This window comes from Nilaparvata lugens, chromosome 14, assembly GCF_014356525.2.
Source record: "Nilaparvata lugens isolate BPH chromosome 14, ASM1435652v1, whole genome shotgun sequence".
Taxonomy (NCBI): Eukaryota; Metazoa; Arthropoda; class Insecta; order Hemiptera; family Delphacidae; genus Nilaparvata; species Nilaparvata lugens.
The window spans coordinates 8878354-8897803 of NC_052517.1; the positions used below are offsets into that span (position 1 = coordinate 8878354).

The following is a 19450-nucleotide window of genomic DNA, read 5'->3' on the forward strand; positions in this document are numbered from 1 at the left end:
GATGTGCGGTTTTCGCCATTCATTTCTCTTCATATTCCATATCGGAATCATGTATCATATGACAACCTTCCCATTTGAAAAAATGAAGTTGGACTCAACATGACGGATCCAAGATGGCAGACCAAAATTTTGAAGCGACAGAAAAGTATTTTTTATAGGAATATGATCCCCAATAGATCATATTGTCAAATTATCCTTGTAACATGAATATGAAGCTGTTTCCGAATTTTCCACCAACTCTGTATATTTATTTTTTCATTCACCTTCTTCTTCTTTGTCTCTCGCCAGTATGCCTTTAGAGCGTTGGGGTAGCCTCGGTCGATTTCCTACATGATTCCCTATCCAACGCTTTCTCTCCATCTCTGGAACAGTCTTCCCTCTTCTCCGTCCTATCTCCTCAATCCGATCCTCATATACCGTGGACGTCCCACTGCTCTCCTTCCTTGCACTCTCACATTAACATACTGTTTTGTTTTGCATTTATCCCCCATTCGCTGTACATGTCCATACCAGCTCAACTGCCTCATTTCTATCCTTTCACTGACATCTCTCATGCTCACTTCTTTCATTATTCTAGTATTCCTTACTCTATCCCTTCTTGTCTTTCCAACAGTTTTTCTATGGCACTTCATTTCTACTGTCCTTATCTTGTTTTCATGAGATGATTTCATTGGCCAGCTTTCACTTCCATACAGCAAGATAGGCTCAATAACTGTCCGATATATTTGATTCTTAATCTTTTCATCAAGCTCTCTTTTTCCAAATATACAGTCTTTTGTTGCATAATAGGCGGCAGCTCCCTTTCTCACTCTGTTGAGCATTTCCCTATCTATTTCCCATCCTCTGAAAACACTGTACCAAAGTATTCATATTGCGCAACCTGGTCCATCTCCTCCCCATCCACCATAACTTGCACATTTTCTCTCATTCCCTTCGACACAACCATGACCTTACTTTTCTTCACATTCAGCATCATTCGCCTTAATTTCAACTCCTATGCCTATTCATTTACAGACTGTTGTAATTTTTCTCTAGTGTCTCAAATAAGGACAATATCATCAGCATACAGGAGAGCTCTTGTGCCAATTGGTCTCATATTCCAGTATCCCACCAGCATATTTTATGTCCTTCTCTTACATATTTTGTGTATTTCATCCATTACTAGTTTAAACAGCAGTGGGCTGAGTTTGTCACCCTGTTTAACCCCTTTTTCCATGGCAAACTCCTCTGACATTCATCCACCCGTGCGGACCCTTGCCACCATTCCCTCATTCACACTAATAATAGCTTTAATTAGCTTCGTGGGTACTCTCTTTTTATTGAGCACATTCCATATCAGCTTCCTTGGAACTGTGTCAAAGGCAGCCTTCAAATCCAGAAAGGCCAAATATAAGTTCCTTCCCTTCTCCAGAAATTTTGAACATATACTTCTAAGGGAGGAGATATGCTCCTGAGTTTGTCTGCCTGGTCTAAATGCCGCCTGTTCATCATCCAAATCTTCTTCCACCACTTTGTGCAGCCTTTTCTCGAGTATGCTTGTATGAATTTTCATGACCACCTTGGTTAAGCATACAGCTCTATAGCTATCACATTGAGTGGTGGGACCCTTCCTATGGATTTGGATGATGATATTCTTTCTCCACTGCATAGGGACTCTTTCTTGCAGCGATGTGTGGTTGATCTAATCCGATAATTCATTTACCACGATATCCCCTCCCCATTCAATTGATTCTGGTGCAATACCATCCTCTCCTGCTGCCTTCCCAACCACCAGTCTTTTAATGGATTCTACTACCTGCTGATGACACTTGTTATTCCATCTATCTCGTTCCCCATTTGCTCAAACTCATGTCGATTGTCCTCATCCTGGGCATTGTCCATCTGAAACTTACTCCCATAGTATCTTCTCCATCTATCTAGTACTTCCTCTTTCTGTGACAACAACCTTCCTTCGTCCACTATTGTTGTGAAAGATAGCACTATGAGAATTTATGGAGGACCGAGTTTATTAACTTTTGAGCAATGACTGTAATAACATAGGTGAGAAAACTTACTGAAAGTTGAGGTGAGATTATCACGAAAATAGCTATGGTAGCGGGATGACACAATGTGTTGTCTTGGAGACGTTTGAGCGGGAACTGCTCTGGTTTGCACACAGCCTGGTCAAGAAAGGAAGGAAAGGAGGAGAGGGGAATTCAATTGCGTTTCAATTTATTCAAGTAGTTAACACATTCACTACTAGATGGCATATAATCCTTAACAATTGTTCTGACTTGCTTCCCATATTTTCCTCATCATCTCACATCTTTCCAAAATGACCGTCCATTATTCTGTCCATGCTTGTCTTGTAGATCTTGACCAAAATCTTGCCACGATTTCATTTTTGCCAACATCACTATTCGTTTTGCATCATTTCTTTTCTCCACCTATTTTCTGTATTCGTCCAGTCTTTTAGTTTCCATATACTTCCTGTAAGCTTTCTTTTTCTCTCTCACTTTCATCTTAACTTCCTCTGTCCACCATCTTGTCCTCTTTTTGAACCTTCCAAGCCGTCTCTCACCACAAACTTCCTTAGCAGCACCTATTATAGCATCTTTCAGTCCATTCCAGAAGTCATTCACATCATTCTCATTATTCTGCATGTTTTCAATGCGGGCTGAGAGATCTATTCCGTATCTTTCCCTGCTGTCAATACACCTCAGTTCTTCATACTTTATTCTCGTGTATGCTCACTGCCGTTCCATCTTCCTTTCTTCAAACCCTGTGTCTGCCACCAGTAGCCTATGGTCAGTGTCGAGTTCAGCTCCTCTGATTACTTTAACATCCTTGACAGCATACCTGAGGTTGCCCTGACAAAGTATCAAAGTATGTAATCGATCATACTCTCAGCCTCCCTACTTTCTCCCACGATTGTGATCTTATGAATTCTTTTTGAATGAGCCAAGTGTTGCCGATAAGGAGATTGTGTTGTGATGAGTATTCAATCAGTCTCTGTCCATTATTACTCTTCACTCTTTCACAACTATACATTCCCATACTTCCATGACCATCCTCTTGATCTAATCCAACTCTTCCATTGAAATCTCCCATCACCATCAGCTTCCTTGATGGTTGCTCGATACAATTGCAACCAAAAGTCATCTTTTTCTGTCACACTTGCATCTTCTGTTGGTACCTACACTTGAATTATGCTTATTTTCTCTTCTAGGTCAGGATCTACTCTGATTATTCTAGGACTTACAGCTTCCCAGCTTCTAACTCTTGTGTTGGTGTCTTCATCCATGACTACAGCAACCCCCCTCCACTAGCTTTCCTTCTTCTGGAATTCCTGAGTAGCGCATGACACATCCTCCATCTCCACTCTCTCTCCTACTCCCTTTCTTTTTGTTTCACTTACACCCAACACCTTCATTTTATATTTTTTCAACTCCTCCACTAACTCAACTTCGTTTCCTGTAAGAGTTCAAATGTTCCATGTTCCAAATCTGATAAAATTGCGTTTATTTTTATTCCGTTTTTCCAGTCCTAATCTGAGGCTACATGTTTTTCTCTGAATCCAAATCATCCAACATGTGGGGGATTAGCCCAACGAAGTCCTCTTTGGGTGCTTTGGGCCACCCTACCCTCGATTTGATCTGGGTTTATTCCCCAGGCTCTCCCACCCTCACCGCCGTAGGGATTTCTCCTCATCCACCTTTGAGACCGTTGGCCGGTTTTCACCCAGTAACCCTGGGCAGGAGCCCTTGAAGGGTGCTACCATCCGGAGCCAGATGGTCCCCACTTTTTTCAAGAGGTATATCTCCTCCCGCAGTGGATGCACACATTGATGATGAGACATCTGCCACCCTCCCCATCATCTTGGCGCTTGATGTTGAAGTAATAACTACTGAACCAATAACTACTTTGCATCCACCACTTGCTAGGGTATCCCCGGCATTGCCACACCCGTCAACTTTCATAATGAAAGCTGCCCTGAGGGCTATTTATTTTCAATGGATGCAACCCGAATTCCTTAACAGTAGCAAGAGCCACAATTCGAATGCATATTCAAATTCCTTGATCTAAGAATAATAAAATGTTGATAGTTTTTTTAGGCTATATTGTTATTGTCATTAATTCGATTGTTTTTGTTGCAGGTGTCAACCGCCAATTATAAACCCAACTATATTTCATCCTGAGTGTTATCAAAAAGTTAAGAATGAAGGGAATAACTTATTCAAAGATGTTCTTTTGAATGATGAACAATTTCGGAAATCATTCACAGTTGTTGATGAAACGGTTCAAATCTGTCAGGAGAGGAATACGGTAAGCACTCCAAATTCATCATCGGTATGATTCTTAATTTCAATTCTCTCATTCTGTAGCATTTTATATGATAAATCGGGAGAACTAAGAACCCCTCAAAAGTATGAAGGCCCAGGGAGAAGAATTTGTTAGTGAATTAACGTGTAATTAAATTTTGATCTAAATTTATAATTTCTGTATTTACTCTGCATCAAGCTATTTTAACACCAAAATTGTCAACAAAATGATTTTTCCATCCTTATAAATCCTACCAGGCCCCCTGTTGCTAGAGAAAATAAAAGCTATAGTATTCTAGTAATTTCATATTTCAATAACCAGCTGACTTCTAATTGAACGAGTGTCAGCGAGTTCCCACTTTTGGCTTACTGGAGGCCAAAGTCGTTGTCTGTCTGTTTGTATATGTTCTACAATAACGTTAGAGAGAATTGATCAATCAGCTTGAAATTTTCAACACGTATTCTTCGTTCCTTTTTACAGGTTAAGTTCGTTGGACAACAAAATTGACTCACTCCTTTGTCTTTTTTCAGGATATAAAAATAACATTGACAGTGCAAGAAAATAGTCTAGTTAGAATATTTATAAGCATTTTATTTTCACTGTGCTGCTCACGTTCACTTAGGCTACACTGATATAATGCAATCCCACTTCAGTCCTCAGATATTAGCAGGTGAAGGAAAACGTTTTTGGATCTCTAAAAAAAGGGCTCTAAAAATGTATACACTTTTTGAAACAATCAATCAATCATCCATCCATCATCAATACAATAATTTTATTACAATGATCTATAATAATGGATATTATAGTCTGAAAACTTAGCTTTGATTGTACTAGTACTTCTATAAACAGTAAACCTCGCGCAGTTATAAACTAAAGCCTCCTCTTATACTGTCCATTAGAGTAAAACCTGCATGTATGTCATGTTGGCAAGATATCGGTGTGAAAATGGCGGCTAATAGCTGTAGGATTTAGCGAATCAAAAATGCTAACTTCAAAAGCTAATCTCCTTCAAGACATACTGACAACAGGTCAGCCCGAGTTGAAAGCAGATAAAGGTCGAGAGAAAATACTATGTTACTTTCAGTTATTAATTGCATGCGTCATTGCATGCAATTAATAGTGCATTTAATACTACATAGACATTGCATGCAATGACGCATGCAATTAATAGTCCATACTACAGCTTATTTTTTACCAAGTTACATTGAGATATTAATTGCATGCAACTAATAATCCACAATAAATAATCGACAACTGATTTATGATGAATAATTTTATAGTCTGACTTTTACGGTAATATTGGCGTTTGAAGGGGTCTCCTTTCCCTTTTGTATTATCCTTGAAACTCAAAATTTCAAAAAACCTTATTTATATGACGCGAAATTCAAAAAAGAACATACATGTCATTTTTCATGAAAATCTATTGCCGCGTTTAACCGTAAATGCTGAACATATAAACATATAAATAACATATAAACATATAAACATATAAACGTATAAACATATAAACATATAAACATATAAATATATAAACATATAAACATATAAACATATAACATATAAACATATACACATATACACATATAAACATATAAACATATAAACATATACATATAAACATATAAATATATAAACATATAAACATATAAACATATAAACATATAAACATATACACATATACACATATAACATATAACATATAAACATATAAACATATAAACATATAAACATATAAACATATAAACATACAAACATACAACATACAAACATACAAACATACAAACATACAAACATACAAACATACAAACATATAAACATATAAACATTTAAACAGATATACAGATATGTACAGATATACGCATCACGAACATGAGCAATTCACTTTCAATCAGCTGATTATATCTGTATTTTTACAGAAACGGTAAGATATAGATATAAAAAGCTTGGCATCAGCTGATTGAAAGTGAATTGCTCATCTTCGCGGCGCATAAATCTGTACGCACCTTTAGACCTAACTTCGCTTGGTCAACTAATCCTATTCAATTTTTTTATGGAGATGAAGTCTGGAAAGTTATGTGTATGAAACGCACTCCACATTCCTGCTTGGAAAAAACTCCTTGAGAATAATAAAATTATTGACAGAGCAGGAATCACATTCCTTATCAACGCAATAACTTGAAATTCGGAATTTAAGGTCCTTACACTATAAGGATCCGTCATGAACGATTTCGATCAAATTTAATTCAGGATGGCGGCTAAAATGGCAAAAATGTTGTCAAGAACAGGGTTTCAGTTTTGATTTTCTCGAAAACGGCTACAACGATTCTGATCAAATTTATACCTAGAAAAATTATTGATGAGCTCTATCAACTGCCACAAATCCCATATCTGTAGAAATCTCAGGAGCTCAGTCCCATCTATGCGAAGTTCGATTTCGGATTGCCAATTATTATCAGGCTTTAGATACAATCTAAACAAAAAAATTCAAGTGGAAAAGATTGAGCATTAAAGTCTCTCCAATTGATGTTCAGTAACATTTTCACCTAAAGTTGAAAATAATCTCGGAATTCGAGAAAATGTAATTATTCAATTGCAAACTGTTGGCAACAGCTTTTGATTCTTTTAAATCATTCACTATGAAGAGATAGCAGACCTCGTGTGTCTCCAGCGTTATTGTTCTGTCACCAGCTGGCTCAGACCTTGAATAGTAGACTTGAGATGTGTGTGAACACTAGTGTCAGGTGATAAATTTTCATAACAGCAAGGAAGTTGTGTGAGTGCGTCACACCAGATTCTTATTGCCAAAATTCAACAACATAACAAATCAAATGTTGATAAATAAAATACTCATCACAAGAAAATAAAATTAACTACCCAGAACTAAAAAACTGAAAAAATTTTCAGGCACCACCATTAAAAGAAAAGTCTTTGACCGCTGTATTATTGATTCATACAACTTTATTCTCTATTGATTCATACAACAAGTACATCATCAAAAATGATAGGGAAAGAAAAGATAAGATAACCTTGTGCAATTCCTCTCCCAAATTTAGATAGGGTTACACATAGTCTGAAATAGGTTAAGTCTTGTAGTTGTTCATTTCACAAAATTTTCAGTTTTTAATTATTTTTACAACAAAAATTCTCTATTGTATTCACAGTATGGGCGAGTCTTCTATCTTGTGCGAATGACTGTAATTGGCAAAACAAAAGTCAATCGAATCATGTATGGTTCAGGAATCACCGAGCTATATTCCATCAATTTTGATGCCGGAGCAGCCACTGTCCAATACACGGACGAGAGAATCTATGATGCAATCACACGTACAATAGTATATGATGGTGAGTTGTCAATAATAAATCTATATATATATATATAATATATATATATATATATATATATATATATGGTATATTATACAGTATAAGGATCTCACTCACTCATCAAGAGAACTAAAAATATACTGAAACAAAAACATTCAAATTAGTCCACTCAATATAGACATAAAAAAGGGGGTGTGCTTGCAATTTATATTGTAGTTCTGATTCTTTAATATATTATTTGTGTACATAAGAGAAGTCCAGAACCAATTTCCTCATGCAAAATTTCCTTGTGCTAGATATAGAGTGGCCAAAAAACCTTGTATTTTCGGCTCCATTCCCATTTTTCAGCTATTCCTGCCAAATATCGTAATCGGACAGAGAAATTTGCTCTTGCCTTTTGTTCAGATTATAAAATTCTGAATAAAATGAGATCATTCAGAACTCAACGGAATCTTCAACTGAACCTGATTTTTAAAAAATGAGTGAAATTTGAAGAAGAAATCAATTTTTATGAGTTTTAGTTTTTGATCAACAATATCTTCCGATTGTTAACATTTAGATGTATGATTCAAAATCACTCTGGGTTATTTTTGTGCTCTACAATCTGAGATCAGATAGAGCGCTCTATCTCATATAGATTTCCAGGTAAATCTGACAACAATGCTCCTTGTATTGTGAAAAACACCTAGTCTTCAGCTTCAACCATCCTCACTAACTACATTGTCCTCACATTGATAATTCGCACAATGACATAAGTTCATGAGATTATGTTCTATGAGAATCACCCGTTAGATGCACTTAATTTCAGTATTTCATAGTGGAGAGGCGCGCTTAAGGACACCTCTGGGATTCTTCTTCTTCTTCCTCTTCTTCTTCTTCTTCTCCTTCGAGATGAATCGGAGAACCATTTAACCCGAATGAGGGCCAGAAAGAGAAGTCAGTCATTGCAAATCATAATCTATTATTAGATACGCCCATTCCACTCCTTAGGTTATCTAATATTTGCAAAGTATTGCAATGACGCAGACTAGCTACAGCCGGATATGGGTCGGGGTCAGTAGCCGCACTGACAGGTGGAGATACTGGACCTACATTTCTCCTCCTATCCTGATTCTTTACCCTCTGTTTTTGTCGCGATGTTTTTAATTTCAAGGGAAGAGTGTTCGCCTGGGCCATTGCTGGCCGATTCGGCCCTCGGCCTTTGAGATTCAGGGTGGGTGTTAAATGGGATAAAGATAACCCTAACCAAGGAGACCAATCAGATCTCTACAAATAATCATATTTATAAAGGTAGTACGCAGTCTGAACCAATTGCGAGCTGATGGCGGGCAGACTGGATCTGCGAGCCCGGAAAGAGGTTCTTCTATGGGGTTTAAGGTAAGAGCTATAGGGTAAAGATATGATGGATCTATAGAGTTGTTAGTGGTATTTAAGATATAGTTAAATAGGGTACGGTATATGGTGTAAGCTAAAGAGAATAGGGTACAGGGTATGAGGTATAGGGTTTAGGGTATAGGGAACAGAGAATCAATAATGAGATTATTATTCTCTACAGCAAACATATGTTTGTTCAATAATCCGCAATCTGACAATTGCGCTCAATCGATCATCAAATTGATCCTGCTAGCCCAATATGGTATATAAGTTTTCAATAAAGGATATTTAAGATTCAGTATATAGGGTTTCAGGTGTAGGATTTCTGAATCGCGAGCCTGTAGCTGCAAATGGATCTTTAGCAATTCTGTGACTGCTAACCAGGATTTCTGCGACAGTCTAACAACTGCGCAATGGTTATTAAGGGCTAATCTGTAACAACCCTCAAGGAGATGTAAATCACTCTCAATTGTCCGAAACGCTTTAAGAGAGGATAGAAAGAATTTTCACAGACACAGTCTGTAGAATAATATCGGGAAGACTAGAGTATGTCATTAGTAAAGGATTTTTCCAGGATTTTCCACAAGGAAAATATCGAGTCAGAGAAAACTCCTAATTCAGGAAAAGATTTTAATGAGCTTTCTCAAGCAATTGCCAGTCTGAGGACTACAACAAAATCGATCTGTAATTTGCAACTGAGATCACAGGAAAATTCGTGAATTTTCCACAGGGAAAACCAGCAAATGATATTTGCTATTAATAGGGAAAGGTTTCTAGGAATTTTAGAAATGATTTGTGGGTCTGAAAAACCGCGACTGGGTCGATCTCTAGTCTGGAACTGAGATCAGGAAGGATTTTAGAACAGGAGAAATTAGAAGAGAATAAGAGGAAGTTTGGAAGGATTTTAGAATAGGAAAAGTTAAGAGAAAGTAAGAGGAAGTTTGTCGCAGTCTGTTAACTTCGACATGTATGAACTCAAGCTGCACCTGAGTTCTCTAGAAAGAAGATGAGATTTTCCTGCCAAAAATTATAGCTAGTCCGAAAAAGCTATGCAAAAATGAATACAGGGGCCATTCTACAATATGAAAACTGAGCAAGGAATATTTACTCTCAAAGAAATGGGAATTTTCCTACAAGGATGAGAGTTAACTGGGAAAAAATCATTAACAAGGACAGGGATCTCCCCACAAGAATGAATTCTAATTGGTAAAATTACTTCTAAAAGAATAGGGATTTCCCCACAAGAATAAAAAATCAATTGAGAAAAATTACTCTTTAAATTGAAGGCCACCTCACTACAGGAAATAAAACACGTACAAGTGACCGACCAGTCCTAACATATAGTTACCTGAATCACCATGGATCCTAATATGGAGAATTACGAACCGATTCTCAATTGAGGACCTTTCCTGACATAGGGCACATGGTTCTATGTGCCGTTTTTCCGGCAATCGTTTCAAACAAACCGCCATGATTTCCTGTACATGCTTGCCAAGTTTCACATAGATATCTTTTTCCTGTGATGTTTCACATAAACTTGATTGAAGTGGTGGCAGCTGATGTTCTTTGAAATAGTTCCCTTGTTCACTGTTCAGAGATTTTATTAAGTGAGCTTGTGAACTGTTAGTTTTATGTTCATGAGATTACTATTTCATAGTTTTATAAAATCATCATTGAAGTAGTAGTTGAAAAAAAAATGAAACACAAAAATCACACAAATGTGAAACGGGACAGTGCCAAAACTTAAATCTTAAAAAGCCATTTCCCAAAAATGAGCTTTTGCCTTATGTGCCCTTTGTCCGGCAAGGTCCTCAATTCCTGTATTATGATTAAAAACGTCATGAAACGACAGAGTAGAGACTTATAAATTAAGAACTGTAAAAGTAGTCGCTACAATCCACAAACAATGCGAAACCTACCGTTATCAAACCGAATAGAGCCTAGTTAAATTTCCCACTTAACTGTTTGTTGCACAAACTTAAGATCCCTCCAGGTTTCTAAACCAAGGATAACTCGCACCCCCCAGTGATAGGAGTTGGGAGGAATAACTATCAAGGAAGAAAATCCCCAAGGAAAATCTAACTTCGAGTTGTCCAGAACTTGCCCTACAATATTCTATTCTAACAAACACGAAATAGAATAATTTCCTAGTAATAAAAAACCAGTACCGGGAATGCTGTAAGGAGAGGAGATCGCGACCTGTTCACACGCCCGGCTACCAAACAACTAGCTATACTACAAGGGAAGAAAATCCCCCAGAAAAATCTACCTTTGAATTGTCGGAAACTCGACTCACAATATACTATTCAATAAAATAGAGAATATAATATTATCCCTCCAGAAAACCACTAATGGGTACGCCTCACGGAACGTGGCCGTACACAAACCTGATCAATGAACTACTGACTCGACCCCGGGTCTCCTCGAGCAGAGCAGAGTCCGTGGAAAAACAGGAGGCAATGGGAATAGAGATTACTATCCAAAAGGAACCTCGGAAGACAATCACGCCACTGATCATGTGACAGGGCATGATTCAGATGCTGAGGGTGTATCCATGATGACAATACCGCCAATCACTATAATACATTAGGCTGCTAAACAATCTTTCTTTTCCAGAAATTTCATGAAGAACGATTCCGTCTCAACCCGGTAGCCGTTTATCACTCTGATGATGCAGCTGCTGCTGCTGCAATGTTAGATAATCGGACCCTCAAACTTGTAAACAAGATCTGGAAATTTCTGGTTAAGATGAATCTGCTGATGATAATTTCCAGGGTTGTCGCCAATGATGATGATCTATATGCTCGACTCTAAGCTTAGCAAAATAAATTCGACTGTCAACCCTATTTTTCCTCTAAAATGAAGAAAATTATCCAAATCATATGCAAAATGACGATTCTCCTTCCATCACAAAATTCACTTTGTGACACCCCACTCATACCAAGGAAGGGGGGGGGGGTTGGCGATGAGAAGAGAATACAGCATCCAAAGTACCAGTTGAGTTCGTGATCAAGTTCGGCACACAAAAGAAAACAAGAAGGAAGTGAGAGAGAGAAGATAATAGGATGGATAAAGAGAGAGATAAAATGAAAGTGTCAAGCTGAAAAGAAAAAGAATAATTAGTGCGGCAAGTCTGGCTTTCCTAAACCACGAGATAAGCAGAACCTAATGCTGAAAAACGAAATAACCTGTTGCTCCAACTGTCATAACAGTAATTAGCAATAGACTTCATCGCTTGTTATCTTCCGATAACATGATAACCAGCTGACAGCTACACAGATATGCAGTAATCTGAAAAGAAAGGAAAAGTAAAACAGCGCACAGCACCTGTGAAGAATGAAAAGAAAAAGGAGAAAAAGATGAAAGATAAAAAGAGAACCATTCGCCCCTCACATGGAACACATTAGAAATCTACCTAATTGATACAGTACTGTTTCTTCTCTATTCACAACTATTCACAGTACTGTTTCTCTATAAAGCTTTATTCACAACTAGCCTACCCGGCGAACTTTGTACCGCCAAATGTCAATGTATCTCACACTTGACTTTATCTGGTGAATCATGAAATTCATCTGACAATCAATATTTTTATTTACATCTCAATACGGACTTCCTATGTGCTTAGTCATGCAGCATTCATTATTCCAAAAACATATTCTACTCAATCAATTGGTAGTAATATCTATCAGTAAAGTGTTGAATTAAAAAAAAAAAAAATAGATAGAAAAAATAGATGGTTAAATCAGTGTTCCAGAAATGAATTCAATGTTTTCATAGTTGTTGATTGTCAATAGATGGTTCACGAAATATGCGATGTACGATGAATCACACAGAATTCCATATTCTTTCCATCTTCCATTTTAGGATGAATATAAGCTAAGCTAAATTCAAAAAAATTAAATTATTCTTACATTCTTCAGTAATTAATGGATGCAATATGAACAACTCTCTTTCATGAGTTGAATATTTTTTTCCAACATTTTCCAGTTTTTCAATACGGTAATAGCTAATGATAACTATTAGGTCTTCTAAGGAACGATTAAGGTCGTCCTTAAGGTCGTCTAAAGGAACGATTATCTACAGCTGGTACCAATCAACTACACTAACTTCAACTCTAATCTACCGTTTTAATACCAGTACACAATTTATCACAGGGTGACGTGTTTATTATACAGCTGGTAACTTCAGATGCTCAATCATATTATCACAATAAGATATTGAATCATGATCATCTTTCCGTTCTTCGGTAGCGCTCTGTCGACGATTTCGAAAACATAGGTATGTAAAATGGATTAATAGATAATTATTATTATCCCCCCTTTTAAAAGTTTTCTTCAGCAACCATCCCCAATATCCACACAACATATTCCCAAAGTTTCATGCCGTTATGTAAAGTTGTTTTCAAGTTTGTAGGGAAGAAACATACATACAAACAGACATTCATTTTTATGTATATAGATTTACATTCGGCTCAAACAAAAGTATCTCTAAATGAAGGTAGAATGATAAGGTTAACAACTTTCAGTTCTGTTGTTTTAACATTTTTTCCGAATCATTTTCAAAAATTTCATTCAGTAACCTACTATTGTGTTTGAGACACTTCTGGCTATCATAGTTTCACCACTATTCTGTTCCACAGACAGTTCTTGCAGTCGTTAACTAAATCTATATAATAAGAGAGAGTAGGGTTGTGTTTGTTCGTGTATTCGTTTGTTCGTTTGTTCGCATCAAAACATGTCAACTTGTGGATTGCATACCGGAAAAACGGGAATGATTTAGATCTCCAAATTTTGCACATAGATTCTAAAAATATCAATCTCGTGCACCTGGAAGCCCAAATTTCAATTTTCCTTCTAGATTTTTCAGAATGAATGTTTAAAATTGATTAATGGTACATTCGATTTCATTAAAAAATCACCAAATCATATTGTCGAAATTAAAAAAGGAACATCTGTTTCTATATTGCTTTCTACCTGAAAAACATAGTTTTGAAACTTCGTTTTCCTGATGCAATGTTTAGGCCTACACGTGGCATGGATTATTAATTTTTCAGCTAGAACAATTTTTGAGACAAAGTGCTAAATAAACGTCCACAGTTTCATCAATGCTGTATCGGCAATATGAAAACGCATGCAGTTAATATGTCTTTGAATGAAGGTGTTGTTATTTACATAAAGAAATTATATTCTTCCATTTTTATTTAATTGAAATTTCAAAATCATTCGAGCCCTGAGAGAATGTGTAATCACTGTACAGTCAGTCAAAAATTTTAATATTGGAATGAGGGGTATTTTGGCAAGCTGAGCAAAAAAATAAGGTCATATGTACCTTTCCGTTATATCTTCAAATGAAAAATGAGTTTTGTGGGTTGTCAAAACTCCCTCTGAAAGGGAAAAATATTCAACCTATTCTATCTTTTTGTAAAATAACAATGATCATCCATCCATGTATCATCTTCTATAATAAAGGAAAGAACTCGATTATAAACGTAGCCTATACAGGTGTAAAGTATAGGGAAATTATGTTTGACGCATTATCACGTCAGAACTACTGGACTGATTAACTTGAAATTTTGCATATAGATTCTTGCTTAACCGAGGGTGGTTATAGACCAATTTTAAATTCTTCAAGATTTGATTACATCAGGTTTTCAGTTTGTCAAGTTTTCAATTATTTGTCATGCTTCCAGTTTGTATGGATGCAGCAGAAGATTTCTCTTAAAAGGGAAATTAGAAGATAGGTATGATTGGGGATCCTTTTCGAATGATAAAAACAGGTTTTCCGTCACACCCAAATTTTTCCGCCATTTTGAATCCAACTTCTTTTTTTAATTGAAAGGTGGTCATACTGATTTACTTGAAATGCAGCATATAAATTCTTAATAAACCGAGGATTCTTATAGGCCTATTTTGAATTCTTCTAGATTTCATTACGTCAAGTTTCAAAAGAGACCCTTGCGAAGCACGGGTTACCTGCTAGTTCATAATAAAGTAAAGAGCTGGCTTATACACGTACGGGATAGGAAAATCATGTTTGACGCATCATCACGTCTAAGCTACTGGACTGAAACAAACTTGCAATTTTGCATGTAGGTAGATTCTTTATTAACCAAGGATGGTTATGTTATAGGCCTATTTCAATTCTTCAAAATTTCATCACGTCAAGTTTTCAGTTTGTCTTGTTTTAAAATAGATCCTTGCGGAGCACGGGTTTCTGCTAGGATGAAGATATTCTGATTGTGCAAATATGTAATTTGAAATCTGATTTTAACCTTCCTGCAGTCGCGTTGTTGTAAAAGTACAACAGTGTCAGTTTCTTTGCTGCACAAGACTATTGAATGAGGTGGTGTCAGTGTTAGTCACCAATGAATTCCAAAACTTTCTCCCCATCACTCTACTGAGTTTCAGTATCAACCAAGCAATGGTTAAGTCTTTAGGTGCCATTTAGTCGTGACAGTGCATAAGATAGGGAAAGACTGTATGCGAGGACTGTGAACGAACCAATAACACAGAATTGATGGCTTTGCGTGATGTACTTTATTGGGCTATGAGATGGTGATCATCCAAATGTTCATAGGCATAAAATAATTCAAGAATATGAAGAAAGTTATCATACAATCGATTGATATGTTTTGACAGTAAACAGAGTACATAACACCGGGAGCCATTCCACAGGGGTAGATTTCAGAACACCACCTATAATTCTCATTGAGTTATTTATCTGAACATCAACCCTATGAACATGAGAGCTATTCATCCAGACTGGAGCACAGTACTCAGCAGCTGAAAAGACAAGGCTTAGGGCTGTAGAGCGTAATGTAGATGCTGAAGCTCCCCATGATGTTCCGCAAAGTTTTTGCATAATATTGTTTTGGGTTTTTAGTTTTTCTGCTGTCTTTGTTAGGTGCTCTTTGAATGAAAGTGTCCTATCAAGTATCACGCCCAAATATTTTGGAGCCTTATTGTGTTTAAGGCTTCTATTCTCGAATTGAATTCTTAGCTCTCTGTTAGCTTCTCTATTGTTCAGGTGGAAGCATGCAACTTCTGTTTTGCTGGCATTTGGTTGGAGACGCCATCTTCGAAAGTACCTACCCATCTCTCTCAAGTCATCTGTAAGAATTTTCTCTGACTCTTCAAATGATTTACACTGTGTTGATAATACCCAGTCATCAGCATAGCCATGTTTTCTAGACAAGGTTTCTGGCATGTCAGCAATATACAGACTGAACAAGAGAGGGGCAAGAACTGAGCCCTGAGGCAGACCATTCTTAAGTTTTCTTTGTGAGCCTATATCAGATCCAATGATGACTTTGAAAGTTCTATCACTCAGCATATTATTCACAAGACGAGCTGTTATTTTACACTTGATCACTTTTAGGAGCTTATAGATCATACCTTCTCTCCAAACAGTGTCATAAGCTGCTGATAGATCGATAAAGGCAGCAGATGTTTTCAATTTCTTCTGGAAACCAGCTTCAATGCATGTTGTAAGTGATAGAACTTGATCAACACAGCTCCTGTTTGGTCTGAACTCAGCCTGCTCAACAGGTATGATTTCAAATATTTTCTGGCATACTCTATTATAGATTAGCCTCTCCAGTAGTTTATACACCACCGACAGTAATGCAATTGGTCTATAGTTTTTTGCTGAGTTTGCTGGTTTTCCTGGTTTCAAAATTGCTATAATCTTTGACTGCCTCAGCTCTTTGGGTACATTGCCAGTTTGCATAACATCAGTGAAGAATTTAGCCAGCCATACCTTTGCATATTTTCCACATTTAACTGGAAATTCTGGGTTTACACTATCAAATCCTGGTGCTTTTCCAGAAGCTAGATGCTTGAGAGCTGATGCGATTGGTGTCAGATTGATGCTGATGTGGTGTCAGTGTTAGTCACCAATGAATTCCAAAACTTTCTCCCCATCACTCTACTGAGTTTCAGTATCAACCAAGCAATGGTTAAGTCTTTAGGTGCCATTTAGTCGTGACAGTGCATAAGATATGGAAAGACTGTATGCGAGGACTGTGAACGAACCAATAACACAGAATTGATGGCTTTGCGTGATGTACTTTATTGGGCTATGAGATGGTGATCATCCAAATGTTCATAGGCATAAAATAATTCAAGAATATGAAGAAAGTTATCATACAATCGATTGATATGTTTTGACAGTAAACAGAGTACATAACACTTGGAAAATTGGATGTTGTAAAAATTACAACACGCGAATGCTCGTGTGATTGAGTAGGGCGTGACTGCCGGAAGGATGAATATCCAATAGAGAAGGCAAGAGTAGCCTCTACCTCCGTAAACAAAGCCGTAGTGCATTCGTGTAATGTGTGCACAGGTAGGGCTCCTACATCAAATAAAATTTGTTGATTTCAGCTGATCTATATCAGCTAGTGTTTTTATTGGTGTAGGAGCCCTATCTGTGCTGATGTCACACGAATGCACTACAGCTTTGTTTATGGAGGTAGTGGATTAGCGCGAACAAAGTGTGGAGTTGGAATTGTGATGAGACTATACTGTATATAGAAATCCTATACTATTATACGAGCAGCTTCTGTTTATATGTTTAGAAGTTTATATTTCACCAGATCTCGAAAACGGCTCTAATTCAGAACATAGTGGGTTTCTAATATGAAGATTCGATTGCACCAGGTCTCATCCCTGGGAAAACTCGCTGAAAGGATTATTATTATTCATCCTTGGAAAAACAGCAGATAATAATTATTCCATCGTCTGTTGGTGATGAAAGTGAGTGAGCAAGTTCATGTGTGTGGAACTGTGTCAAAATTATGTCTCAGCTGTTGAACTTTTGTAATCATTGAGTCAGATACTTAGTGCCGGTTGCAAATAAGCCGGGTTATTAATTTCAATCCTGATTAATTGAAAAATTGATTAATGAGAATCGAGCGGGTGCAGAATAAGCTTCTCCGATTCCTTTTCTACATGAAATTCGGAAGAGCATGTCCTCTGGGTTTTCCCTCTGGACGTTTGAGGTGCCTGTTCAATTTAGACTCTTTAGGAACTAGGCGTGACAGGTTCTCGTTGCTTTTTGTTTTGTCACTGTTGAGGAGTACTGTTGATTCACCTAGTCTCCTCGCAAGGATTGGTTTTCAGGTGCCCTCCTTCAATGTAAGAAGAGTTAGGACCTTTCATATCCCAAGGTCAAGAAATTTGCATAATTATTGCTCTCCATTAAACAGAGCACTGAGGCTTTTCAATGATTTTTGTGATGGAGTTAATGTACATGGCCCTGCCAGTGAGGCTAGAAGGCGCATTGTTGAGGCTATTGTTCACTGAATACATCAATCGCAGTCTTTGGGATAAAGTCAGTTGCTCTGATACTCTCTCTTATTTTTAGAAATATATTTTTCCCCTTATTTCCCCCGTATTATAGGTAAAGAAAGGTAAATTCCCCCATGCCTATTATTAACTTAGCCTATTATTATGGATATATAACTACTATGATATAACTCACTTACATTTTCTTTTGTTTTTTTTTCTCTCACGAGCATGCTTTGTAAATTATTATTTTTTCCTCCACCTACTGTCTAAAGTACTAACTTTACTCCCTGAAACATAATACTAAAGTGTCACTTTTTCGCTCTCGGTAGTAAAAAACAGAAAAACTCCCTAGGGAGGAAAAGTGACTCCATTTAAATAGCATGGGAAGCATCTCTATTTAAAAAAAACTTACATGGTAATAGGTTAGAAGGTCTAAGCTTAGATGAGAAAGCATAATAGAGGAGTCTGTCATTGAGTCAACTGAATTCAATACCACAACCAGAAATTTGATCAACTCATGAATTATATGTTTGTATGATATTATATTCTTAATATTAGTAGACAATAAAAATTTATACAATTTTAAAAATATTTTATTTTATTCAAAATACCAGTCAACAAATATTTTCGATTTGCAATTCAAATCTGAACCGCGTGATCTGGAGTCAGCCATTTTTGGTAGCTGCCCAGCTGATATAATTGTTACAACTTTTGCCGATAGATAGCGCAATTGGCAGTGCCAATCAGACGACCGGTTTTTAAGTTTTAGATTTTAGGTTATGTTGTTAGGAAACATTGTCACCAATACTTGAGTTATTAGAATGATTTTATTTGCAGTTTCTATAAAAAAATGTAGCTGGAGGAAAAATGTTGTGTACATCACGAGCGAAAAATACTTTTTCTCCCTCAGGAAAATTGTTGCCCTCGGCTTCGCCACGGGCTTCAAACTTTTCCCTCAGGGAGAAAAAGTCGTACTTTTCACTCTAGATATACAAATAACTAATGCACATGAATCTTTTGTTCAATAATACTTGTCTCTCTCTCAAACTAGTCATTCTCAGATTAGTCTCACATTATTTTACTTTTTTCAAATTTACATGATTATATAAGTAACACTTATATTTAGTATAGCTTGACTTGTTAACCTCAATATTTCCTTC

General features: G+C 36.8%; 1 protein-coding gene across 3 annotated transcripts in view; it reads left to right on the forward strand.

The window, feature by feature from the left end:
- The window catches only part of LOC111050857, a 201553-nt gene that overhangs the window by 52404 nt on the left and 129699 nt on the right, over nucleotides 1–19450 (forward strand). For all 3 annotated transcript variants that reach the window (XR_005572881.1, XR_005572882.1, XM_039440722.1), the window contains 2 exons: nucleotides 4137–4305; nucleotides 7464–7644. The gene's annotated coding sequence lies outside the window, so the exon portion shown is untranslated. The remainder of the gene's footprint in view (nucleotides 1–4136; nucleotides 4306–7463; nucleotides 7645–19450) is intronic.